This window comes from Ochotona princeps, chromosome 23, assembly GCF_030435755.1.
Source record: "Ochotona princeps isolate mOchPri1 chromosome 23, mOchPri1.hap1, whole genome shotgun sequence".
Lineage (NCBI taxonomy): Eukaryota > Metazoa > Chordata > Mammalia > Lagomorpha > Ochotonidae > Ochotona > Ochotona princeps.
In genome coordinates this window covers 8828753-8855116 of record NC_080854.1, presented here as the reverse complement: position 1 = coordinate 8855116, position 26364 = coordinate 8828753, and the positions used below count along the sequence as shown (strand labels likewise).

General features: G+C 40.0%; 1 long non-coding RNA gene across 1 annotated transcript in view; it reads right to left on the bottom strand.

Annotated features, from left to right (window-relative positions):
* Positions 1 to 26364, bottom strand: part of LOC131483105 (uncharacterized) — a 512460-nt gene that overhangs the window by 167577 nt on the left and 318519 nt on the right. Inside the window, exon 4 of the long non-coding RNA XR_009247517.1 lies at positions 3528 to 3663. This is a non-coding gene — a long non-coding RNA (uncharacterized LOC131483105). The remainder of the gene's footprint in view (positions 1 to 3527; positions 3664 to 26364) is intronic.

The window sequence follows — 26364 nt, the reverse complement described above, 5'->3', positions numbered from 1 at the left end:
CAAGGAAAGCTATGCTAAATTTTTTAGCAACCCCTGAATTTTAAATATACTGTCACTATAGCAACTTGTAAATACTATATCTTTATCTGCGTCTTATCTCTCTTGATGGAGCAAAGGGAGCAAGACAGAAGCCAGCAGTGGAAGGAATGAATGTAGCTCAGAAAGACTGAAAGCTAAGCTCAACTGGCAAATCCATTGACAGGACAAGGAACTTCAGAAACACATCTGTCATAGGACCCAGTGTTAAAAACAAATGACTTAAAAGACACAAAATAAGAATAGCGAAGAAGGAAAAATGGTAGAGCAAAATTAAAATTAGCTCTTATGAGCTATTACAACATTAGGTCTACTAAAAGATCGTACAATGTCACAGATTATCGCAACAGTTCCCCTAACATATAAACTGGAAAACAGGAAAAGGTAAAGATGGTAATACAATTGTTTTTACTATTATCCAGAAAAGAATATACTGATTCCTGATTATCAGCCATCAATTGTTAGAGTGAGTTCATAAAATTACCTATGAAAAATATCAAATACCCTTGAGGCAATATTGTGGCACAACAAATAGAGTTACCACTTGAGACATCCACATACCTATTATAGAATCCACTTTCCCTTTGATCCAGCTTCCTGGCAGGTTCCTGTCATATGCATGGGACACTCACATGGAGTTCTTGGCTCCTGACTGTGCTCATTCTCTCTCTCTCTCCCTCCCTCCCTTCCTTCACTCCCTTCCTTCCTCCCTCCCTCTCTCTCTCTCTGTCACTCTGCCTTTCAAATAAGTAAATAAATACATAAATAAATCTGCTTAAAAACGAACATGAAACTCTGTTATGGACTGAACGCTGGTAGCTTCCTAAATTCACATATTGAAGATACAGGCCATAATGTGATGGCATCTGGAGGTAGAACTTTGGCAGATTATCAGGGTTAAATGAGACTGCCAAGGCAAAGCCTTCGCGATAGCAATAACGGTTTCATCAGGAGACACACAGGAGTATTCACTCCTCTCCCTCTTCTTCCCTCCCCCTCTCCCTCTGCTCTCTGTGAAGGTAACTGATAAGAAATCAAAAAGAGCCCTTACCAGGAACTGAATTCTCTGCCAAACTAAACTTAGATATCCCAGGCTCCATCACTTTGGGAATATCAATTTTTGTTTAAGCCACGGTCTATGATGTTTTGTTATGACAGTGAGAACTGATAACATATTCTCTCTGTCCTAAAGCCTTTCTTTATATTTATTTGAGACTTGATCACTTAGTTAATGAATGGATACAACATGATCTAGAATCACAGAATTGGCAGTAGTGCTAGGGAGCATCTCTCATGCAGTTTAACTATGGGTCTCAGGTCTGACTTATGCAGGACACTGGGCTTGACTACATGATCTTGCAAACTCTACTTGAACCCCTCTAGTGACTAGAGCTCATTAAGCAAATGATCCTTTCAAGAAACTCTTCTCTCTGCTCTTGGGTATGGTATTCATAATGACAAAGAAGTCCTACAGAGAGACAGGTAAGAGAGAAAAGAGACTGCTTTAACATTTAGAAAATTCTCTTTGGATTTCCAAATGTCACAATGCCAACAGAAAACATTCTCAAATTCTAAACAGAATTAATCCAGTAAAACTTCCTTATCAAAACCAGGAAATACCAACTTCTAAGTGCATAATGTAGGAATCTCTTACAGAAGTAACAAGGTGGAGGGTGACATCCTTCGACCAATATAACAAAACCTCTCAATCCCTCAAGTGACGATCTCTAACCAGTGTAAATGTCGGGCTCTTTTTCTCTGATACAGTAATATTTTACTTAGAGTCATTGAATGAAGTGGCAGCACTTTATGCCAGTGGGTTTTCAAGAGGTCAGAAGGCAGTGAAAAGAGAGCTCTACTGTTTACATTTGGACAACTGTAGGTAACTCAGTTCTCTCATTCTGGGAAGTGTGAGTCTCAGCAGTAAGATGTACATTTTCGCATTAAACAAATACAAATAGGAAATCTCCTAAGGTTGTTAAGTACCAGTAGCTCCTTAAAGTCGTGGTTCAGTTAATCATTTGCCTTTTGAATGTTTTTCTCCAAGAATCAGGAAAAAGTGGGGTTTTTTCTGATACATTCTTGATTATCCAAAAGCATCCTCTCTTTTGATTTCACACATTTTTAGTCACATCACATGTTCCTTAAATTCAATAAGAGAAGGAAGTATTATGCAAAAGGTTTGCTTTCATACTTCATTTGTAATAAGAAAGCTTAGCAACAGAAAGATGTGTTTGCATTGTGGTAATTTGTATGCAGGTCACCTCTTATTACAATGAGCAACTCGTAGGAAGATGAAAGCAGCCTCAGGCTCAAAGCCATGGCCTTTTATTTAACACAAAATCCATACCACCAACAGCAACCAGTGAAACAAATGAATCTGTACATTTTCTCAGTCTGTTGAATGTATTTACTCAGTTATTAGATGTAGTATTCACTCAAAGACCTGGAATACTTCCTGGTACCTTTATTTTTCAGAGACCCTATTAGGCATACTGTAGTTTCCCCTCCACATTCTTATCCTATAGTCTTAAAAGCTGAATTATGATTCTACAGAAAGCATGAGAATTGGCCTTGGGACATCACAATAGAATTATTAGTTCCAGCAGAAATCATTCCCATACTAGAGAAATGTGTTTGCATTTGTGGTTTCCCAGTGCCTTCAGATGAATGCTCCTACGTCACAACCACATCTGTTTGGAGGTCTTTTTCCTCTCGGGTATAAATGAACAAAGGAACGTGTTCTTACAGCTCGCCTGATGGAAATTAACAGTCTGCTTTCATCCTTGCTTTGTGTAATTTTCTCTGAGTTGTTCTATTTGTTTACTTCTTCCATAAGACAACAGAAATCTAGACTCTAATAAATTGGGGCTTTAACTATATTAAGTAACTGGAAAGAAAGCTTAACTTCCATCAGGGTTCTGCAGATGTCCACTTAAAAGGAACGTAAAAAGCAGGGGAGATTAACAGACATAAGCCAAGGAAGAAAACTCACAAAAAGGATAACCTTTCACAGGGTGAGTTTTTGTTGTTTTTGTTGTTTAGTTTCTATTTGTTTAATTTTTTTCCACACGGTGAGCTTTTATAATGGTCGACTGAATAAGTAAGCGATAGAAGCTCAACTGATGCCTCTGCACTTGCCCAGAAAGATTGAAATTCAAAACACGCATTTCATTTTCCCTTTTTTTTGAAGCAGATGCTTTCTACATGCCTTCAAAAACCATGATGCCCAGGATCCTGCTAGTAGGCTTATACATGAAAGAATGGCAAGGCACATAAACCGACAGAGAACCTCCAGCAAAAGTCAGCCTGGCCACATGGACACACAGGTCTTCATTTACAAATCAGCTACATACAGCCAAAGAACTGAAACTTCACTCAAGTTTCCTACAAGCTTCATCAGGACAGCCCAGAATGAAAAGCCAAAGAAAACATTCCAAGTTTACACACACACACACCTTCAAAACAGAAATGAAAACAAAGATACTTACACTTTTGCTCCGCGAGAGTAAATCAGGAGTATCTCTTTCCATGGTGGTGTTTTAAGTGATTCAAACGGGTAATAGTTGTTTCCAACACCAAATGCTCTCACTGCAACAATTATCTACTCAGAAGCCAACTGGAATGCTGCAAAGAAAGGCAAGGAAATGTTTAATCAAGTATATGATTAACACGTGCGCCTCAAGACTCTGTCTTAGATTAGGACAGTCATTCTTAAATAATCCCTGGTGTTTGTGTTTAAGGCAACAAAAGTACACACGAGAAACATTTCCACAGAAGCTTTTGTTAAATATAAGTTAGAGCTCTTGAGCACCATCTGTTTTCCATTAAATAGTCAAGTCTGCACATTTAGGAACAGAAAAAGAGGGCATGATAGCTACAGCCTAAAGTTACAGGTATTGAAATGACAATGCAATTGAATTGGATAGGTATTGATCCAAGCTAGGACAGCCAGCTAACTCTCACACTTCTGGGAAGGCATCCTAAAGGCTGTGTCCACAGCCACAGCACTCTCCCTACGTGTGAAATAAAGACAGTCAGCCTCTCACCTCCCTGGATCATGGTGTCTTGTCACCACCTCAGGGATAAGGTTAGTGAGCTTTCTACACCTTTAATTCAGAGAGGTGACCGAGGAGTGCTTGAGACAAGTGGAGGGCAGCAAGTTTACCTAGTTAGGCAATACTTGTTATTTCAAAGAGATTATGTCAGAGTCATTGCCACTTGAATGGCATGGAGAGTCTCCTCACCTAACCTTCACCTTCTACCAGACACCAGGAAGGAGATTCTCTGTTTTGAGGAAAAGAGCAGATCAGATGGCCATCTGTGCTGTGTTTGGTTCTGGTGCCCTGCTACATCTAGACATGACTTGCATATTCACAGAGTATATCTAAATGCAGCCTGAAGTGCCTTTTGGGGAAAGTACACTAAGGGAAAGAGGATGAGGCAAAAAAGGCATGACCCAAACAGAAACTGTAACATTGTAGGCATGGCCAGATGCTAGCAACAGCATGTTGTGCTATCATTTGGATAGAACACTTCTCTCAACACCTGAGCTTGCTGTTTAAGAAAAGGAGTGGCAGTGATTCAGGTCTCTAGCAGCTGGCTGTGCCACAAAAATGGAAAAATATGGAAGTATAGCGCTCAGTGCAATGGCTCAGTGGCTAATCCTCCATATCCAAGCACCACATCACATAGGGGTGCCAATTCGTGTCCTGGCTGCTCCACTTCCCATCAAGCTCCCTGCCTGTGGCCTGGGAAAGCAACTGAGGACAGCCCAAAGCCTTGGGACCCTGCAACATGTGGGAGATCTGGAGGAGGCTCCTGGCTTCAGATGGGCTCAGCTCAGCTTCAGCCATTGCGGCTACCTGGGGAGTGAACCAGTGGATGTAAGATCTTTCTGTCTGCCTCTCCTCTCATTAAATTTACCTTTCCAATAAAAGTAAATAAATCTCTAAAAAAATCAAAGCCAAAAAGTAATGTAAATTATACATGCAAAAAATATGAAAGGCAAGACAATCCTATATACTTTTTTTCAAAGGTTTTCTTATTCATTTATTTATTTTTTAATTAATTTATTTATTTTTTTAATTCATTAATTACATTGTATTATGTGACACAGTTTCATGGGTACTTGGGTTCTCCCCACCCTACCCCAAACCCTCCCACCATGGTGGATTCTTCCACCTTGTTGCAAAACCACAGTTCAAGTGCAGTTGAGATTCCCCCATTGCAAGCATATACCAAATATAGAGTCCAGCATCTTATTGTCCCGTCAAGTCAACGGCTTCTTAGGTATACCCTCTCTGGTCTGATGACAGAGCCAGCAGAGTATCATCCCAGTCAATTGAAAGCTCCAACATACCATCAGCAAAAATTTACATCATTATGGAATTAATTGACATAGTAATGAGTAGCCAATATGTTAAAAATAAATGCGAGTTCTTAACCACCTTCTGTGACCACCTCATTGATATTTCAATTTTAGTTTATACACAACATACAACATACACAACATAACATGTTATCCATAACATCATATCATCTTAAATTAAGGCAAACATGTGGTATTTAACCTTTTGGGATTGGCTCATTTCCCTTAGCATTATGGTTTCCAGTTTGGCCCATTTGGCCACAAAGAACTGCATTTTGTTTTTCTTAATAGCTGAGTAGTATTCCATGGAGTAGATGAACCATAGCTTTCTTATCCAATCCTCTGCTGATGGGCATTTTGGCTGCTTCCATGTTTTTGCAATTACTGATTGTGCTGCTATGTACATAGGAGTACATGTTGGTTTCTCATAAAACAAGTGTTCTGGATATATTCCTAGGAGTACTATTACTGGATCATACGGTATGTTGATTTCAAGTTGTTTGAATGTTCTCCATACTGATTTCCATAGAGGCTGTACCAGCCTGCAGCCCCACCAGCAGTGGAGTAGGGTTCCGTTTTCCCCGCAACCTCGCCAACAAGTGTTGTTGGTGCTTTTATTCATGTGGGCCAGTCTTACTGGCGTTAGGTGGGATGTTTTAATTTGGATTTCCCTTATTGCCAGGGAACTTGAGCATTTTTTCATATGTTTATTTGCCATTTGGGTTTGTTCCTTTGTGAAGTGTCTGCCCATTTCCCGTGCCCATTTCTTGAGTGGCTTGTTTGTTTTGACATTTTGGTTGTTTTGTAGCTCTTTGTATATTCTGGAGATTAGCCCTCTATCACCTATGTCGTGTGCAAAGATCTTCTCCCATTCTGTGGGGTGCCTTTTTACTTTGTTGATTATGTCCCTTGCTGTACAGAAGCTTCTTAGTTTGATGAGGTCCCATTTGTTTATTCTGGTCTTGATTTCTATTGCCTTTGGTGTCCTTTTTAGGAAGTAGGGACCTACCTCTAGATCTTGCAGAGTATTTCCAACATTTTCTTCCAAAAGTTTGAAGGTTTCTGGATGTAGGTTTAGATCTGTTATCCATTTAGATCTGATCTTGGTGTATGGTGAGAGATGTGGGTCTATCTTTTTGTTTCTGCAGGCTATTAACCAGTTGTCCCAACAGCATTTATTGAACAGACCTTCCCATTTGCCTGGATTGTCGTTTGTCTTTTTGTCAAAGATTATTTGGCTGTAGCTGTGTGGGTTCCCTTCTGGTGTTTCTATTCTGTTCCATTGATCTTCCTCTCTATCTTTGTGCCAGTACCAGGCAGTTTTGATAACCACTGCCCTATAGTATGTCCAGAGGTCCGGTACTGTGATTCCCCCTGCTAACTTCCTGTTCTTCAGGATGGTTCTAGCTATCCATGGTTTTTTGTGTTTCCAGATGAACCTTTGAATCATTGTTTCCGGTTCCATGAAGAATGTTTTTGGCAATTTGATTGGGATTGCGTTGAATGTATATATTGCTTTTGGCAGTATAGACATTTTAATGATATTGATTTTACCTATCCTGGAGCATGGGATGTTACTCCATCTTTCTAGGTCTTGTTCAATTTCTTTTTTAAGTAGTTTGTAGTTTTCCTCAAATAGGTCTCCTACATTTTTGGTTAGGTTAATTCCCAGATACTTCATACTTTTCTCTGTTATTTTGAATGGTATCTTGCTTGTTAAATCTTTTTCCATCTTGGGGCTGTTCGCATACACTATGGCTGTTGATTTTTGTTCATTAATTTTGTACCCTGCCACTCTACCAAACTCTCGTACAAGTTCTAGGAGTCTCTGTATTGAGTCTCTTGGCTCTTCTACATAAAGAATCATATCATCTGCGTATAGTGAGAGCTTGACTTCTTTGTTTCCCATTTGGATTCCTCTGATTTCTTTTTCTTGTCTTATGGCCTCAGCAAGTACCTCTAGGACTATGTTAAATAGTAGTGGAGAAAGTGGAAATCCCTGTCTTGTTCCAGATCTCAGTGGGAAGGTTTCCAGTTTTTCTCCATTCAGTATGATGCTGGCGTTGGGTTTTTCATATATTGCTTTAATTATGTTGTGGATTTTTCCATCTATGCCTACCTTGGTTAGGGTTTTTAGCAGGAAGTGGTGTTGGAATTTGTCGAAAGCTTTTTCTGCATCTATTGATACTATCATGTGATTCTTGTTTTTCAGTTTTTGGATGTGGTGTATCACATTTATGGATTTCTGAATGTTGAACCATCCGTGCATTCCAGGGATGAATTCTACTTGATCTGGATGAATGATCTGTCTGATGTGTTTTTGAATTCTGTTGGCTAGGATTTTGTTGAGAATCTTAGCATCAATGTTCATCAGAGAAATAGGTCTGTAGTTTTCCTTCTCAGTTGGGTCTCTCTCTGGTTTTGGGATTAAGGTAATGTTGGCTTCATAGAATGAGTTTGGAAGGGTTGCTTCCTGTTCTATTGTTTTGAAGAGTTTGTAGAGGATTGGGGTTAGTTCTGTTCGGAATGTTTTGTAGAATTCTGTAGTGAAGCCGTCTGGGCCTGGGCTTTTCTTTGTTGGGAGGTCTTTAATCACTGATTCAATCTCTGCTTCAGTTATGGGTTTGTTCAGGTCGTTTGTTGCCTCTGGGCTAAGTTTTGGCAGGTGGTAGAAGTCTAAGAACTTTTCCATTTCTTGGTGGTCTTCTGATTTGTTGGAGTACAGTGCTTTGTAGTAATTTCTAATTATGTTCTTAATGGTTGTAATGTCTGTTGTTATGTTGCCTTTTTCATCTTTGATGCTGTTAATTCTTGCTTTCTCTTGTTTTTTCTTTGTCAGTCAGGCCAGTGGGTGTCTATTTTGTTTATCTTCTCAAAAAACCAGCTTTTTGATTCATTGATTTTGTGTGTAGTTTTCTTTTTATTTCTATCTGATTAATTTCCTCCCTTGTTTTGATGATTTGTTTCCTATTGTGTGTGGGGCTCTTCTGCTGTTGTTTTTCCAATTCCTGGAGGTGTGTGTTTAGTTCCTGTGTTTGGTGCCTCTCTTGGGCCTTGACATGAGCTCCAATTGCAATGAGTTTACCCCGTAGCACTGCTTTGGCAGTGTCCCACAAATTTTGGAATGTTGTGTCAGAGTTTTCATTGGTTTCCATAAATTTTTTGATCTCATCTTTAATTTCTTCTCTGATCCATTGTTCATTTAATAGCATATTGTTCAGCCTCCAAGAGTTTCTGTATTTCCTGGGGCATTTTGAATTGCTGATTTCCAATTTCATTCCGTGGTGGTCTGAGAGGGTACACGGTATGATTCCTATCTTTTTGAAGTTATTTAGATTTGCTTTGTGTCCTATCATGTGGTCGATCCTGGAGAAGGTGCCATGTACTGCTGAAAAAAATGTATAATCTGTGGCCTTAATCCTATATACTTTTAAAAATACAAGCATAACAAAAACAGGCAAGCCTGCAGGAAACGTGCATCCAAGCAGGTCCCAGGAGAGAACCCAGGGGTCCCACAGCTTCCGCAAAGCACTCCGTCAGCCTGCAGTGCACTGTCTTAATGATAACACTACTTGGTTTTCAACATGTAAGATTCTTTCTCTCAAGACACTGCAAATGAAAGGAAGATACTTTCAGGGAGGCCTGAGGTCCCACACCAGCAAGGCAGAGCTAGCAGCAGAGAAATGGAGTTTATGATTGCTCAGAATAAACCTAGATGTCACTGGGGGATGCAATGGGTGCCAAGGCACAAAGCCTTCTTTGGAGCTGGATGAAAATGCTTGCCTGTAAAGTCAGAGGAAAATGCACAATCAGATGGGAGTTGCCAGGATAAACACTGCTGTGCCTTTCAGGGTGTGTGGACGTTTTTGTAAGGGAATAGGCTTGGAGAAAGGAGTCAGATCAGAAATGGAAAACTTCTCAGCTAAGGTCTATCCAGGGCTACTGGATTTTTAAAGATTAGCATCCTGAGCATTTGATAGGCTCTCAGAAAATGTGGAATTTTGTTATTCACCTCAGTTAGGAAGGAGAAAGAAACAATAGAAATTATGATCGAAATACACCATACCTTTGGAGAAAGGAAACCTAGCCTGCTTCTGTAGGAAGCTTAAACAGCATCAGTTTGTTCAGAATATTTCATTATCCATTCAGTGTTTAATGAATATCCCTAGGGACAACCATGAGAGAGTTTTTCCTTGCAGGCCAGGGAGTCAATGGTTTTAAATTAATAAATCATGGAAAGACTGGATTTGGACTGATAAGGTTTGCTGAATTAATCAGCTTTTTAACAAATTTGCCTTGAATGCCTTTAATGATACCTTTAAGAGATGCTCTCCTACAGGAATTTGAAACTTACTGAAATTTGAATAGGCAAAAAAAGATTCAATTGAAAACTACCTGCTGATGGGATGGCCTTTCTCAGCTTTTATATCCAGGCGGCACCCTAGCCTCGCAAAAAGACTATCAAAGATTTGCAGAGAATCCTATACAAAAGACAAAAGCGACCCAGGTTCTTGTCTCACACAAGACAAGAATTTTCTCATTCCAACAGCAATGTGACCCGAACCACCTGTTAGCCAATCTGTTACTCAGAGCCACGCAGGCCTAGGTTAGAATTTCAGGTCTTCGGTGACATCTGGTGCAGCTTTAAGCAAGTTACTTAACCTCTCTGATTATTCCTCAACACTGCTAAACAGAGACAAAGGAGCTAATATGTATGAAGTCGTGTACATAACAATACTCAGCATGTAGGAGATGTTTGGCTCTCATGGTCATCCATCATTTCTAGCATCTTCTTAATGTTCCATGGCAAAACAACAACCACCACCAAAACCCATTTTCGATTTCTCCTAAATCTCCTTCACTAAGAACACACTTAGGCAAATGCATGTTTCACTAAATAGAAGCAAATAATGTATCTGTTAGGGCCTTGGGAGTAACAGCACACTCACATTGGGATTGCTACAGGGGGTTTAGTAGGAAGCCTAAGATGTGGGTAGGCTAGAGCCCATGAAACATGCACCTTACAACAGCAGAGTTTTGCCCCCACTGAATCCAAAGCGGTTCCTAGAAATGTGTTTGACAATAAATAGGAGGAAAGGATCCATCAGAGTGGGATGTCTTGGACACAGCCAGCCTCAGATGATCTTGAAGGAAAGAAATGAAACCAAGTGCACCAGGGGTCAAAGGCCATTCCTCTCCCACCCCATCCCCACTCCTGGGCGTCTTTCTTCCAAATCAGCCTTCCAGCACAGAAGGCCTGCTTTTGGAGGGTGAGACACGGAGGAGGCAAGCACTGGAGAGAATTTGAACAGCCTAGGATGATTGCCTTGTTCTGGTACCTCATTCATTTTAAGGAAAACATCTGTCATTTACCTTCAACCCTCCCATTAGCCTAGTAAGGCAGATACTATGAGCCGCACTGCCCATGTTGCACAAAAGAGGAAATCTGCTCCAGGAAATGAAGAACATGTGAGAACCATGATTAAAATCTGATCTGCCTGTTTGCTCTGCCATGCTGTTGGATGCCATTGCAGGAACCAATGCATGTTAATTACGAACAAGGGGAGGAAACTGCCAATATCAAAGCTATGTTGGAACCAGACACAGCTCAAAAAGAAGGCGTGTTTCCAGAAAGGCCATTATCTCAGTTCTTCCCTTGGCAAAGATAAGGCCCAAGATCCACTGCCGTTCCTGGTGTTCTAACTAAAAGAGAAAACCAGGGAAGCAAATGCTCACACCTGTGATTTCATTACGATAGGGAATTCTACAGCAAACTTAAATACGAGAAGAGGAACACAGCTTCTACAGGGAGAATACTCTGGAAATAGAAATGAAAAGAGAAGGTAGTGAGATGGATGGTGATGGAACACTCGCAATCTGAGCACCAGTGTACATCTTCCTGGCTTGATGCACACCAAATGGGGGTCACACGGATTTCTTCCTAGGGATTAAAAGATCAAATTTTAGATAAAGCCCTGAATTGGTCATCAGAGGAAATACATTCTACCTCTCTTGCTGTGTCACATGCACAAACTGTACAGCATTAGGAAAATCCATTCTGTTTTTCCCCTCTACCACATGCTGCCTTGTGTAAAGTGGAGATAAGGATGGCTGTGCCACCTGCTTAGCTGACTTGTTAAAGAGATTCATCAGATAATAACTCAGAAAGTTTTCTGAAAATTACAAATTTCCCTACAAATACATTTCTATTTGCTTCAACATCAAATGTGCCTAATGACACTTGATTAAGAGTGAAAAAGGGTTTCAATTATCCTGAAATAGTAGAAAAGCTATTGGACATGTTTTATATACTAAAGAATTGTCTGTTCTTCCCCTCCTTTGGAATTAATAGACCTGTTTTTCCCCTCTGCACAGTGATTCAGTTTAGTCGATTACTGCTGAGTGTGAAAGTTGCTCTGAGGCATTAATTTATTACGAATACGTATATATACTTTAATTGTGAAGGTAGATTTTACACAGAGGACAGACATAGACTAAGATCTTTCACCTGCTGGTTTACTCCCCAAATGATCACAATGGTCAGAGTTGAGTTGATCTGAAGCCAGAAGCCAGGAGACTCTTCCAGGTCTTTCATGTGGGTACAGGATCCCAAGGTTCTGGGCCTTCCTCTACTGCTTTCCTAGGCCAAAAGCAGGGAGCTGGATGCGAAGTGGAGCAGCAGGGACACTAACCAGAGCCAATATGGGATGTGATGCTTGGAGGTGGAGGATTAGCCATTTGAGCCAATATGCCAGTCCAGATGCATTAATTTAAAAAAAATGTATTAGGCACCCATGTATCTCATGCAAGATTTGGCAAGATCACACAAGATTTGGCAGGAAAAAAGAACTTTTGGAATGCATTGGCCAACAATTAATCAATGGGCAACAGTCTAAGTCTGTCAACAATCTAGAATCTACTCCATCTTACCAAAAGCTAGATTTTCTAGGGCTGTGCAAAAAAAGACATCAAGGTAAAGCCAAACTGGTCTCTATTCTTCATCAATATTTTAATCTAAATGAAAAATAACCATATCATATAAAAAGAAACTTGATCCATATATAAAATAATTGATAAGACAGGTTAAAATTATTAACGTTTATTCACTAAAGTATGTTTAGGCGAGAAATTAGGACTTCTTGCAATGCAAGAACTAAATACTCACTTAAAAGCACACAAGAGAAAAATAGACTTTTCATTGTAAAGCTCGAATTATTGCCTAAGGCTCCTAAATGACCAATAATTTGCTCCAATTTGTCTGCTAAATCTGTGGCTGAGACAAAAGAAAAAATGTATCTGCTATTTACTCACGCCTTCTAAATTCATGAACTAAGAAAGGGGTCCTTGGTTCAGATGTGAAGAGGCTAATGGGGGCTTCCTGCCACTTAATATTCTCTCTTTTTGCTCAGGGTGCCCCTCAACTGTCCTGCTACCCCAGGCCACAGAATTTGTGCTCTAGAAAGTTCTCAGGGTACAAATGCGAATAGGGAATAGGTTAGCCCTGGCACGACAGCCTAGTGGTTGAGTCCTTGCCTTGCAGCCGCTGTGATCCCATATGGGCACCAGTTCATATCTTGGCTGCTCCACTGCCCATCCAGTTCCCTGCTTGTGGCCTGGGAAAGCAGTAGAGGATCAGTTCAGCTCTGGTTATTGTGGCCACTTAAGGAGTGAGCCAATGGACTGAAGATCTTTCTGTCTCTCCTCCTCTCTGTATATCTTCCTTTGCAATTAAAAAAAATTAAATCTCTAAAACAAAATAAAACAACAAAAAAATTAAAGAATAAGAATAGGGAATCTGCCTACAATCAAAGCTGTCTGACCCAACACAGGAAGTTGACAAAGACTATATTTGCTATACCCAGTGTTGTATTCTGCTGATCATATTACTTTGTGTGTTGAGTTTTGTAAACCTAACTCCAAAAGTCAACCCCGATGCAGATCATGGTCTATCTGCAGGATTTCCTTGGTTCTTGGCTGAAATCAGTGCTATCCATGTAGAACAACACGCACGTTGCACTCTAGGGATTCTGGTCTGTAGAGGCCTTGCATGGGTTGGGATGCAGAATCTGGGCTCCAGGAAGAAGGCAATCCATGCGTCCCATGCTTATTCTGACCTTATCTTTTTTTTTTTTTAATTTTTTTTATTAATTATTATGCATTATGTGACAGTTTCATATGCTCTGGGAATCCCCCCGCTCCCCTCCCCCCTGGTGGATTCCTCCACCTTGATGCAGTATTACAGTTCAAATTCCATCAAGATTCTTTCCTTGCAAACATATACCCAGCATAGAGTCCAGCTACTCATTGTCCAGATGGGTTGAACAGTTTGTTGGGGAGACCATTTCTGGTCCAAAGTCAGAGCTGGTAGCATATCATCCCAGTCAATTAAGAGTCTCAATATAACATTAACAGCAATTTGTAACATTATGGAATTGACAAGGTTTTGCGTAACCAGTATGTTAAAAAAAACAAAATAAAACAAAACAAAAAAAAAAAAAAAAAAAAAAGAAGCAAGTTCTTAACCACAACCTATGATTAGCTCATTGACATTTCAATTTTAGTTCATACACAGGACCAGCTGCTATATACCTTAAAATGGCTATAAGGTACCATTCAGCTGTCTCGTGTCTATTTCATTTTAGTATTTAGCCATTTGTTGTGTTGAAGTATAATTTTGCTGATCTTGGCAGATTTTAGGATAATCTAGACTGGCTTGTAACTCTAACAAGACATTTGTCAGCAGTTAAGGTGCAGAACATTTTTTTTTTTGGGGGGGGGGGTGTGCAGGAAAGTCCCCAACACCATGGTAAGGAGTGACTAATCTTTGTGTCCTACCCAGCGAGGCATTAGCCAATCCATGCCAGCTCTTTCCTGTCAGATTTCAAGCTCTACTTTTTGTTGTTTGTCTATTTATTTTAGGTTTTTTTTTAGTTTGTATGATTGTTTGCTGTGAGGGGTTTTCGGAGCGATCCTGATGGTCATTGCAAGGGAGGGTGGGGGTCCAGAGGTGGAGCCAGGCTCGGTCCAGAGAAAGCTCTCCTCCCTGGTCCAGAAGGACGTTTATTGTTCTTCTGTTTCTGCGGACCGCTCAGGGCTTCTGGTCGTCTTTCCGATGACGTTGGTTTCTGCGCGGTAGTGTTTGGACTTCTTCCATCCCCTGCGGGAGCTCCGGTTAGGGGTGGGTGACCTCAGAGTACTCGGCCTCCGAGGGCATCCAATTCCCTGTGGCCTCCTTGGCAGTTGGGATATAGTACTTGTTGCTCGTATTAACAGTTTGTGGTGAAGGTCTGGGAGTCTTCATGGTTGGGATCCAGGCTTTCTCCTTGCCATCTGCTCTACCCTGGAGTGCCCCCCTGCTCCACGCACATGACCTCCTGTTAAGAGGTTGTCTGACCTTATCTTGTACTGCATTCCCAAGACCACCCTGTCATTCTGGTTTGGGCAGTCCTGAGCCTCACCAATACCTGTGCTATGTTCATGGTTTTACGAAGTTCTCTTCACTTTTCTAAAATCTTTATTCTTCAAAGTTCACCATAAAACCTTCCTTCTAGTAATAAATTCCTTTACTGTTCAAAATCGCATCAGTGTCTATCTTCTCTGAATTTCAGCAACAAAGGACTTGTTATATCACAACATTATTTTCTTCCATTACTTCCCAGTAATTGCATTTACAGGTTTAATGTTTTCTTTTCCTCAAGCAGCAGCTGAACATGATATTCTTTCATACTGAGAGTATATGAACATAAAAACCGTTTCCTTAAATTTGACAGTAATTGATTGCCATGCCTTTGCTTTTTCTATACTGTTTAATACAGTATTGAAGATTTTAGCAAGTACTTTACAAAATATGTTAAAAATTGGAATGATAAGCCCATAAGAAATATGAGTGTTTTAACTCATACATAGGACTTAGCCAAACTAAAGTATAGGTGTCGTGGTGCAGTAGTTTAAGCCTCTGCCTGTGGCACTGGCATCCCATATGGGTGCTAGTTCAAGTCCCAACGATTCTACTTCCCATCCAGCTCTATGTGACCTGGGAAAACAGTGAAAGATGGTCCAAGTCCTTGGTCCCCCTGTAAGGACATGGGAAACCTGGAAGAAGCTCTAAGTTCCTGGCTTTGGACCAACCCAGCTCCTACTGTTACAGCCATTTAGGAAGTGAATTGCCATCTATCTGCTTGCTCACTCACTCTCTCACTTTTTCTCTCTCTGCCTCCATTTCTCTCTGTAACTCTGCCTTTAAAATAAAAATAAATAAATCTTAAAAAAATAAAGTATATAAAATGTCAAAAACATTCGGTATCACCAGGGTAATGGAAATTCAAATATCAGGGTTTCCGGGTTTTTGTTTTGTTTTGTTTTTAAGTAAAATACCGGATAAGGATGTATACACATGTCTTTCAATACTCACAGGCATCCTGGTACCAGAATCCCCACAGGTATACCAAAATCCACAGATGCTCAAGTTCCTTAAATCATATTGGCTAGTATTTTCATAGAACCTTCTCACATCTCTGTATACTTTCAATCACATTTTAATTACTCATAATCTCAAATGTAACGCAAGTGATATGTAGATAATTGCCACTGTTTACAGAATGATGATGAGAAAGATACTCTGCACATGCTCAGACCAGATCCAATTTTGAAAAAAATGTATTTTCCATCCACAATTGCTTGCATCCACAGAACGAACCCAAAGGGCATGTTGTAAATGACTCAGTCTGCATTTGTATTACTACTGATCTTTGTTCAAAATGACTTAAGTTGGAGTAGGGAGTGTGGTGTTGCAGGGTGAGTTACCACTCCAGATGCCTGAATCCCTTCTTACAGTGCTAGTTGGAGTACAGGCTCTTCCATTTCTGACTGAATACACTGCTAATGTATCCCGGAAGACTGCAGGCCGTGGCTCAAGTACGCCACCCCTGTCGCCCATGTAGAAGACCTAAATGGAATTCCTGGCTGCCATATTCACCCAGGCCCATCTCCCTCTCACTCTCTCTCTAGGTGTTTCAATTAGATTTAAAAAAAATCACATAAAAATTACATAAATCTTTGGAAAGGAAAGCTATCGTGGCCTTTCATACGCTTTTATAATCATTCAAGCAGCTTGAAATGCAAAGTATTTTTCACGCAAAGTCATTCTCAGAAGTGTTATTTATATTAATGAAAGTTTGGAAGCAATTTAGATATTCAATAATAAGAGCAGCTAAACAAAAATGATTAACTTCATGGTGCACTGAGCAGCTCAAAATGTTTTTACATGGTATTTCAATTAAATGAAAAATGCTTGCTACAATATTAAATGAAAAAGGGGCTAAAGTTATATAGGTAATATGATTTTTTTTCACAGAGACTGGGAGCATAGCAAAATGTAAGTACTTGTATTAAAAACTGTATTATAGAGTGATTCAGCCCTTCATATATCTTGGATTTCTTAATTTTTTTAACATCTAGGAAAAATGTTTAAAATTATTGTGTAACTATAAAACAAATCACTAACCATTTCTTCCTCCTTCAGAGTCTAAACCAAAGCATTAGCTCTTGACTGTGTAATGGTTCTGGTGCTAAAGGGGAGCCTGAAAGCGTGCCTGATTGTTCTCTCATTGCTTTGTCATTTGAGTGGCCATGTTTGATAGTTGACAGACAGTGCTGGATTTCTTTCAGGAAATGATAAGTTTATTTGGAAAGAAATGATCAAAATTAAAATTTTGAGTCTGCTGTTTCCATCCTTCAGTTTGGTGACAACTGTGGTCTCTTTATCTTTCAAACCTAAGAATGGTAACTGTAAAAAGAAAACTTCAGGCTCAACCAAGCCTAAAACTTGTGAGTTACTGAGTCCTTCCCTCCTGGCTAGATTCCAGTAGAAAATACATAAAATGTAGCGACGATTGAAAGCAAAGAACTCAACAGCTAGTAAGCAAAAGAATTTTGTAAAACCAAACAAGAGCTCAAGCTCCCAAGCATTTCCATATTACTAGGAGCAGGAAAAAAAAGGAAAAAAAAAAAAAACCCACCACCAGCAACAGGGGAGCACAAGTCTACCATTGTTCAGAAAACAACAAATTAACAGTGGGACTTAACTCTTGTAGAGTTCAACAAGCTTTGAGCCCTTGTCAAAACTCTTTCTAAACTGTTCCAGTTTCTGAATGTCTCTGGAACATTCCGTGGAACACAGTACCTTAATCCAGCTCGCCATCCCTTACCTCTCTGCTTCCCATCTGAGAAGAGGTACTTCTCCTGTTTGGAGTCACCTCTGTGGTCTGCTGTCAGTGTCCCTCCCTCCGACTGGCTGTCTGCTCACAACCTCTAAGTACTCTCTTGAGGGCCTCTCCCTTCAGAAAATCACCTCTCTAACCCTAGGATCTCTAGCCCCCTTAATAATTGTTTTCTTCATTTTCACAACCAAATTCTTTCACAGAATCGTCTATTGCTTTTTACCTTTTTCCATGTCCTCACTTCTACCCTGCATCCTTCAGCCCAAGGTAACCTAGTGTGACTTCTACAACTCAACTTGTTTTCTGGTCAACTGTAGGCTTCCATATTCCAATGGCATGCAGGTATCCCCACCTGGCTCCTCCTGAGCTTCTCATTGAAAAATCCCAGATGTTATCGTGTGAAAGAACCACAGATATTTCGAATATAAACACATCTATCTAGGAACACAGAATGCTTTGGTTTTTTTTTTTTCTTTTTTCTTCCTCCCAAACACATTCTTCTTGCTCTCTCTCTCAGTGAGTGGTACTGCCATCTCACCATCCGCTCAGCCAACACCCTGAACTCCCTCCCCACACACATACTCACATATATCCACATGTGGGTCATCATCAGGTCCTGCTGAGTACCTTACAAATGTGTCTCTCTCACCTCTTAGCAAGGCTACCAGTGTTACCCTTTTTGACACTTGCATCCACACTGTTTCATGTCTAATGCCTATTTTTGTCTCCAGTACCACTTACTTCAAGTTTATCCTTCATCTTCCAGCAACTGTCTGTTGCCCACATCATACAATCTAAGTCCTCAGGAAGGGCTACCGTGTCTGTCGCATACACTGCCATTCTCTGTCCCTTCCTAAGGCACATTCCGAGGGAAACTGCTTAGAGACCCCTGCACACTCCCCAGCTCTCCACCTCCATGTCCCTGTTCTCATCTTTTCCTTTCATCCTTTCTTCATACCCTTTAATACGTGACCATTGCTAACTTGAGCTTTCAGCTCAGGTGTCATTCCTCCCAGAAGAGCTTCTTGATTCTTTCACCTTCCAGGCCCACCCTTATGGCCAGTCTGAGCCAAGGCTCCTTACCCCCCTTCAATCCTGCCCTCTAGACACCTTCAGTAGAATGTTTTCCAAATTACACTTAAATCACCCACATGTTTACATGTGTGTCATAGATATTCCCACTAAGAACTCTGGATATAGGGTGAGCACAGTTCATGCTTATATATGCAATCACAACCCAGAACATGCTCCACAATATTACTTAACTCTGATGAATTAAACTGTTTCCTTGACTAGAATATGGGAGTAGGAAAGAACATTTTGTCTCTAGATTGAAAAGAATCAAATCCTTTTCTTTGTAGTTAATACCCATACAAAACCATCATTCCATCCCCTTGCCTTCCCTCAAAACAGTAACAAAAAATCCTTCTTATTAATTCCTTCTGCAGACTTTTACTAGGCACTTGTGGTGTGCAATGAACTGTACTAGGATCTGTGGATGCAAAGATAAATATATATGTAACAAAGGAGCTCACAGCCTGGTAGGGAAGAAAGACAAACAGTACAAGGCACTAAGTGGTCAGACGACTCTGGATAGCTGATGTGAGACCCCTAAGGCGGCAATAAGAAAGTCACAGGCCAAATGGCTCCAAAGTCTGCTCTAAGTCCTTCTGAACACTTCAAGTTACTCAAATGCCATTTCATCTACTGATGTTTTTCCACCAAGAAAGGAAGGAACACAAAAAAGTAGAGACTGTCAGTTCCTTTCATCTCTTATATGAAATGGGTCAGACCTCTGTACCTTCAGAAGAGGTGGCTGCAGAATGCCACACCCAGCTACTGTGCCATAAAGGCCCACTGCAGGAACAAGGTCACACTTGAAAGAACCCGTTCCATTTTTGACTGTAGACAATATTTATTATAAAATAATTGACATTTTAGGAAATAAAAGTACACCTCTTGGCTCCCAAGGTAGCCCGATTCTTAACTTTCCAGGGTGTGGAAATGCCAAAGTCCCCACTCCTTCAATGTTCACCGCAAACAGTATTTCAAAATGGTCCAGCTGAGTCATTTAGCAGAAAATCAATTATATTTCTTTCCAGGGCTGCTTGCTTCATGGCCTTTCCCCTTACCTGAATGGATAGAAGCTCTCTCAAACATAGAACTCTACCCTAAATCAAAAGCTGGGGATCACCCAGTTCATCTTTTGCAAACATAGTTGGTTGTTTGATAAGACTTTGTTTTTAGCTCCCTTGTGCAGAAAAGAAAATTACAACAAAGACTTCCTTTTTAGCAACTTTCCAGCCATACTCCCTCCCACAACCTCATTATGGTGCCCTTCCAGGCCTGGGCAGTGGGAGGTGATGAGAGCAGTTTTGTCCTATGAATCATAGGACAGCATGGTGCAGTCTACTGGCCTGAGGCCCAATAGCAATGGAGCCTCTGGGATGTGTCACCATCATGTAAATTATAAAAGAACCATTGAGAGCCTCAGAATGGAACTCCCTGAGTCACCAAGAGGGAAAACAAAATGGCATCAAGATGATCTCCACATAAAATCTCTGGTTCAAACTACTCAATACCTGCACTGAGAGGCAGTTTATGGAGATGTTAAGGCTGTCTTGTTTTTCCATTTTTCTGCCTTGCAACAAATTCTGTCCATTTGAACACTTCTCAACTGGAGAAATGTTAGTGTGGCATTGTGTTGAAAGCTGAAGAAGGTACACACAGACGGCAGACGACAAGTCAAGCATTATAAATCCTAATTAATCCTTTCCTTCATGAGGTCAAGTTGTTTCTAAAACATAAACCATAGTGTCCCTTACCACAAAGCAAGACAAAATATTAGATGGCAGATGGAACAAGCAAGGCTAGATTGAGGAAAAAGACAGTCTGAGTAAATGAATCTGTTTTCATAGATTCTGGATTCTATAATGTGCGGCTTCTTCTGAGCTACACAAGCAAGATGATGACCTCTAAATCATTTCCCTCCAGTCCCCTTCAAAACTTCTTTTTCAAAATGCATTAAGCAGCACTCAACCTTACTTTTTATTCTCCTGAAAAACCTACCTCGTGACCAGTTCCCTTAAGAGAACTGATAACTAAATTACTTGAAGATCTGTTCATACCATTGAGTTACATTATTTAGGACACAACAAGAATGTGAAGACAACAAAAGCATCGGGAAAGTGAAGTCAGGAGCCCAGGGTGCTGCAGATCTGAGGGCAGACATATGACAGCTGTTCTAACACCAGGCTTTAGTGCAACAATTTTTATCTCAGCACTCAGCAACTCAATGAGTACCCTCAAGCCAGTACTCCTTGATTAACCATTGGGATCTAAGGAATCATTGCCTACAGACTAACAAACAGAACAAAAGCAAGACATAAAACGGAGAAAGTCAATGTTAATTAAAAAAAAAAAACAACATAAGTATGGAAAATAGCACACCAAGAAACCAAAAAGCAGAAATCAAAACCCAAATATATTAACTCTTTGCTGCATACTGAGCAAGAATCCATTAGCAGAAGCCACTGTGGTGATGCCTTTAACACACAAAGGGACTGAACTCTACTCCACATACACCCCTAGTTTTAGCAGTAGCCAAAAAGCATAGCTTTAACCCCTGCTTTTTTTTAACAGTATATTTAAGTGTTTTTTAAAAAGCAGGAAAGTTGAATAAAGATTTGGTTGGGTTTTTTTTCTTATTTTCATTTTTACGAAAACACCTATAGTGTCCCCCATTTTGAAAAAAATAATTAAGATATCCCTTAAGCAGTTATAATTTATATGTGAAATGTTAATTTTGGAGGTGACAAAAAGAAGAACAAAATTAATTAGTGGACCATTGTGAGCTCTAGAATGAGTCGGGGCTGGATTTGAATTGGGGATTCTCTGATTTTGAGGACTTCAAGATTGCTTAACACTTGTGAACATCATTTTCACAGTTCATATCAATGTAGATACTGAAATCTACTCCCCAGGACTGCTGGGCAGAATAAATGATGATCTTAGCTGTGGACACACACTACATAGTACACATAGTTCAAAGAAAATACACCTTAAATATTGGCTGCAGGCTATTTCGTCCTCCATAGTGTTTTTAACACTGTGAGTCTCAGGAATCTTTAATAATCAAGGCAGAGTATGGTGAGAATCAAGCCTTTGAATTGGAGAATGCAGAATTCAGAATTTACTGATTACCTATTGGTGGCACAATTTAAGACTATTCGCTTGTGGGTTATTTTTCTCAACTTAGATTACGAGGACATTGAGAGTTTTAGGGGCCTTCCATTTTACAAAAGCTTCAAGTTGTTTCCTTCCAAATGCATCCTTGCCAGACTTGTTATATTGCTGTTTCATTGCCCCAAATGAGAGAGGCATAACCTGGTCCTTGGGACACTCAAGAGTGTTACAAGGTATCACCTTTCCTGTCTACTCCCAGACCTAAGCTTTTCCGCAGTCTTTAGGCAGGTTAAACAAGTGCTTCAAGTCTTACATCTAGAGGATTGAAATCTTTTTTCACTCTCAAGCTTGCTTCTTCAAGGACTCACTGAATGAACCTCAAAATGAATTCTATCACCTTTGCAGAGGGAAGTTAATTGCAGCACCCGCTCTTGGCTGCCAGCACCAAGCAACTGCCAACTTCCTAGCACATGGAAAAGGTTCTGAGTGCAGAAAAAGGGCAAGTGGAGTATCTGAAACATAACGGAACTCACCTCAGGGTCGGTGACCCTTCTGGTTAACCAACAGCTTATTCAGGCCCAGGTTGCTCTTATTGGAGTCTGCGCTGAATCACTGTCATTTGTGTGGTACCCATCTGGCTTCTGAAATTAGATTCTGTTTCCTCTTCATTCATAATGATGATGAGGGATGGATGTGCTATTGCACAACAGTAAAAACCTCCAGAAAGATTATTATGTTAATAGATGGATTTCTTGTTGAAAATGAAAAATTGTAGTTTCTTTTCTAAAGGTCTCATTACCTTTTATGATATAATGGCTCATTATTAGTTCAGTTTTTTCAAAAGGGCTGTGACACTTGAGAAAACCAAATTTCAACTTTTAAAAAAAATCTCTGATTTCAGTGAAAAAGTTATCCAAGCTAAAGCATGAAAGGTGAAAAAAAAAAGCCACACCAATGTCTGAAATCTAAAAAAATAAACAAAAGAAATTTGAAATTTAAGTTGAACTCATCTAAAATCTTAGAACTATTTTTTAAAAATCTGTCACCTCATACCAGACACATTGACGGGTCATCTTCTACTTCCATATTACCAGAAAAGGGCACCCTGGCATTCAACCCAGAGTTGAGGGCCAACCTAGTTGGCACAAACAGATACCTGAGTTGCCTGAGAGTGAGTCTTGTTCTTTGCCATACCTATGTGGTATAGGATGCTCCCATAGCCAGGGAGCTTTTGCCACTCCTCCCCCAGTTGGGCAAAGAGGCTAATCCTTCCCTTGCAAGTGTCAGCATACCATATGGACACTGGTTCACAACCTGGCTGCTCCACTTCCCATCCAGCTCCCTGCTTGTGGCCTGGGAAAGCAAAAAAGGATTGTGGGACGTTGCACTCATGTAGGAGACTCAGAGGAGGCTCCTGACTCCTTGCTTTGGATTGGCTTGGCTCTGGCCATTGCAGCCATGTGGGAGTAAACCAATGGATAGAAGAACTTTGTCTCTCCTTCTCTCAGTAGATCTGCCTTTCCAATAAAATAATAATAATAAAAAAATCATAAGAAAAGAAACAAATAGCTCATAAACTCAGATCGGCGCCCCTACAACAGAGCCCCAGAGCATAGATAACAAGGCAAATACACAAGAACAGGATGGCATTGTGATTTGACCAGCTAAGTTGCCTTCTGTTTTGCCAGCATCCCATACTGTAATCTAGTTTAAGTCCTAATGGTTCTGCTTCAGCCTAACTCCATGTTAATGCTCCTGGGAAAATGATAGAGGATGTCTCGAGTACTGGGCTGTACTACCCATACGGGAGACTCTCATAGAACCCTGGGCTCTAGGCTCCTGGCTTTAGCCTGCCTCTTTGTGACTATTTGAGAAGTGAAATCAGCAGAAGGGAGATCCCTGCCTCACCCCAAACCCAATTGCCTTTTTTTCTCTCACTCCCTGTTATTCTCCCCTTCAAATAAGCAAATAAGTATTTTAAAATAATAAAATTCACAATCAATACATTAAAATGTCAAGAAAAAGGAAATATTTAAAGATCAAATGTAACATCAAATTCATTCTGTGGGGAGGAATGGAAAACAAATGTAAAGTTATTATAGCTTGTTATAGTCAAAAGAAAATTTCTCTAAGCTCCCTTGGAACCACAAAGCAAAAATTCATAGTAGGGCTACCAAAACAGATATAAAGTATACTACTAGAGAAAATCACTTATGCAGCAATGAAGACTACAAGTGAGGTAGAAACTATAATAAAAATACAAAATAACTATTAGAATGGCAGTATTAAAAATTGTACTTATTATGGCTATCTTATGGTGGCTCTAGAGTACAATTATGAAGTTACAATCCTTAATTGTAGATAGAAGTAGAGGACAATAAATAAGAAAGCCCACATAATTCCCATGCATGAACTTATGGAGTAAACATGGCCAAATTTCCAACGTAAAATATTAATTTGAAAATATTAATTTGAAATGGGATACATATTGTATCCCATTTCCCCCCAAATTCACTTTGAACTAAAAAGATAAATATAACATCAGGGAAATAAGTATAGCACCAATTTATGAAATTTCTGCAACCTGCACAAAATCTATATTGTCCATGGGTCCATACAGTGTGGAATGTGAGAAGAAATCAATGATTTATAGTTCACCATGTAAGTACATCAAGTTTTGTAGTAAGAGTTCTGATTTTTAAGATTTAATAAAGTGGAACTACAAAGCATATCATTCTTGTTGCATATATTAGAGTGAGACACCAAAGGCAACTCTGGTATCCCATAAGGTTCCAGTTCCAGTCCCAGCTACTCCACTTCCAATCCAGCTCCTGCTCATGTGCCTAGGAAAGCAATGGAAGATAAGAAATGTCCTTTGGCCCCTGTACTCACAAGGAAGACTCAGATGGAGTTCCAGGTTCCTGCCTTTGGTCTGGCCCTGTCCTGGCGACTGTAACCATTTACCATTTAGTGAGTGAATTAGCCAAGGAAAGGTCTTCTCTTTCCCTTTCTCTCTCTCCCACTCTCTCTTTATCTCTTTCTCTCTTTCTCTCTCTTTTTCTCTCTATAGCCCTACCTTTAAAATTAATAACTAAATCTTTTTGAAAAAGATGACATGCCTTTCCCAAGCAGCCAACATCTTTTTCAGGGATGAAGGGACATCAGAAATATTCTCACTGAAGTTGTGGTAGCACCAGTACACCCAGGCTCAATGCCCTCGGTTAACACAACGGTAAAAATGCTGGCAATGGAGACAATACAGGAAAGTCACAAACACAGGAGCTAGGGAGGTAAGTCTATCCTTATTTGAAGATCACAGAATCCTCTACCCAAAGTCCCAAAACATATAAAGTGTACACAGTTCATTGAAGTATTAAAGTTAGGTGATGGATGACAAGTCAATGTTCCCCTACATGCCAACAACTGGTAACACATATATACAGATGCACACACACACACACACACACACACACAAAGTAACTAGGCTAAGGGCAGATATAGCAGGTATTTGGTTTAACAGACCCACATTCCATACCACAATGTCTAGCTTTGAGTCCTGGCTCTGCTGTCAGCTTGAACTTCCTGCGAATGTGCACCCTGAGAAGTAGCAGAAATGGCTCAGGTAGTTTAGGTGTAGCCACCCACCTGAGAAACCCAAACTGAATTCTAGCTCCTGGTTTTGTCTTGGTCCAGATTTGGCCATGATATACATCTGGAGAGTAAACCAGTAGATGAGAAAACTCCCTCAAATTAAATACATAAAAACTTTTAAAAATCAGGCAGGAAGATTTTTATGCTTCTGTTGACTTATTTGTTTGGAGAGGTTGTGGGGATATATGAAAAATAAATGGGACATAAAGCATTTTGAAATTCCATACAAGGAGATAAAACAGCAGAAGATTTATTTGTGAAAAAAAGCATGTGCAGTTCTCATCATGCACATTCCAGCCTGAAACATTGATTTGTCTATACTTAAGGTTCTGTAACAGAAGGTTTCACACTTACCCAAAGTCAGATAGAATACGATCTTGAACCTCCTGCCCCCATCATTCAACTACAATAGTGTCAGTACTGTTCCATCATATTTTACCTACCCCCAACTAAACTTCTTCGTTCACCTCTCCACACTTGCATATCTAAAGACTAAGACATAGAAGGGAGACTTTTTTCCACCAACGGCCATGTGGATACGTATGACTTCATTTGTAGGCCAGATAAAATTATCAAATTAACAATTAGCCTGTTGTTCATTTATGAAATTCTAAGTCCCACCTATAGTTGCCTTGGCAGGGCCAAACCAAATGATGTTTGTAGACCTTACTTACATGGCTCACAGGCAACACATTCCTAATCCCAAAGCATAACTAGAAAATTTCTCAATTAAAATACTAATGGAGAACTTTTATAATAATCAGGATAATTGATCCTGGATGCAGGATAGTGACACTAAACAAAAAGACCAAAGAGATACAGCTACAAGAATTATCTTAAAAGATTTATTTATTTTTATCACGATACAATCATGGAAAATGAAGCCATGCAAGCACTTGAAGA